Source organism: Montipora foliosa, chromosome 6, assembly GCF_036669935.1.
Source record: "Montipora foliosa isolate CH-2021 chromosome 6, ASM3666993v2, whole genome shotgun sequence".
Classification (NCBI taxonomy): domain Eukaryota; kingdom Metazoa; phylum Cnidaria; class Anthozoa; order Scleractinia; family Acroporidae; genus Montipora; species Montipora foliosa.
This window is the reverse complement of record NC_090874.1, coordinates 31,858,707-31,860,523: the sequence shown is the minus strand read 5'-3', so window position 1 is coordinate 31,860,523 and position 1,817 is coordinate 31,858,707. Positions and strand designations below refer to the sequence as shown.

The window sequence follows — 1,817 nt, the reverse complement described above, 5'->3', positions numbered from 1 at the left end:
CAGCAGTTTTAAGAGCTGTGGCATGTGCATTTTTACCCTATGGATAAGTTGGAAATAATTGTGTGGATGAGGTCCTCAACTTAAAGAAATTTAAAGTACACAGTAAACGTAAACAGCCGCCCTCACAAATCTACTTTTTTTCTTTGTTTCATCCAGCTTAATGTCACAGCCGTCCAAGAGTCCGTCAAGGAAACCCCAGTGAAGGGCGGCACTGAACCATCAGAACCAGGCCCAGAATACCTGTCCACTATAAATTTTGATACTCTAAATGGACTTTGTGAGCAGGACCAACTTCCAGAGATGCAGTCAGCCGAAAAATGTGCTACCCAAGAAGTCGGCGCAGAATTGATCGGCACTTGTGTCACGCCGAGCAGAATAAAGACCATACAGCACCTCTTATCAAAGCCAGAGACTGAGCGACACTTGTGTGCCCTGAGGCTGTTGCGGCATTTCTTCAGCAAAGAGCTTGCAGAAAGCAACACTGAAGGCAGTCATGACAAAAAATGTCTCAACAGCACCAAATTAAATTCATTGAAAATATTAGTATTCAGTAAATTTCCAGTGAGCACTAGTGAGGAGATGGACAAAGCCTGGAGGATTATAAAAGGAAAAATTAACATGCTGCCTGCAAAATTTTAACACTAGACTGCACTCCCCCACGTTCATTGTAGTGAAATTCAAGTACTGTCAGACTTGGAGAATAGTTCTTTTATAACTACAGTTGTTTGGTTACCTTGTTTTAATGAGATGAAGTGATGTAGTAATCAAATTAACCAGTTTTAATGATAACGCACGATTAATTTTGAGAATCGAACGAAAGTGAACGCACGTACCAGAAACTCGAACGCAATTGGAGAACTTGGAGTGGCAGGGTCTTCTGCAGATAGGCCAAAAAGGCTAGACACAACCCATTGCGTGAGTTTCTGGTGCGTGAGTTTGATTTTGTTCGATTGCCGAAATTAACTGCACTTTGGCTTAGTGCAGAATACCCTGCCACTTCAATAAAGTTCTGCGTAGCTGGCTACCTGGTACGCAAAAACTAACAAATTCAAGTTGAAGTATGCAATTTATTCAAAAGAGAATTAATCAAGCGCTTGTTTCAGTGATTCGGCCTGAACTCTCTTTTCATATTTTTGCTTTCATTTAACGGTTCGGTTAATCTTTTCGATTGACTACTTTGGAAAGTGCGGGACAGTCCCTGCGCGCTGAAAGCATCTCAGGGAAAAAGGTGGAAAAATCTGACCAGAGTTTTTGCTTTAAAATAACAATGGCGGCCTTTCCCTCGCCAAAATTCCTTGTTGCCCATTGAAAACGTATAGCACGGAAACAAATCTGTTCAAGGGCTTTTTTATAATCAGACAGGAATATCAGGGCGCATTCACAGGTAAACATTGTACATAAACTTTTCCTGTAAACTAGCTCATTTACTGGTAATTTAAATCATAATAAATCCTTCTAATTCAAGTTGTTGTTTAAAATGGTTAAGACAGCAAGTAATGTAGAGATAAGAACTTAAGGTTTCCAGAAATCTAGTGCTTCTCGTTGTCTACTTAAGACATTTCATGGCGCTGGTGCAACCAGGTCTTATGTTCCAGGCTTACAAAAAGGCCTGATTTCACGGTATAAATACTGCTTTCGTTCTTGGCTAAACCCTGCTTGATTCAGTTTGGCCGGTTGGCCCGAGGCCAGGGGAAGGTTTGTGCGACTTTTTAACAACATCAAAGACTGTTCTGGAGACGAATTAGACTCCTTAAAATAAACTCTACCGGGTTCGTCTTTGGAAAACCAGAAGTGGTGATAGTTCTTGATATTTGGTA

General features: G+C 40.9%; 1 pseudogene; it reads right to left on the bottom strand.

The window, feature by feature from the left end:
- Window positions 1-1,428: 1,428 nt before the first annotated feature.
- The window catches only part of LOC138005378 (uncharacterized), a 1,478-nt pseudogene continuing 1,089 nt past the window's right edge, over window positions 1,429-1,817 (bottom strand).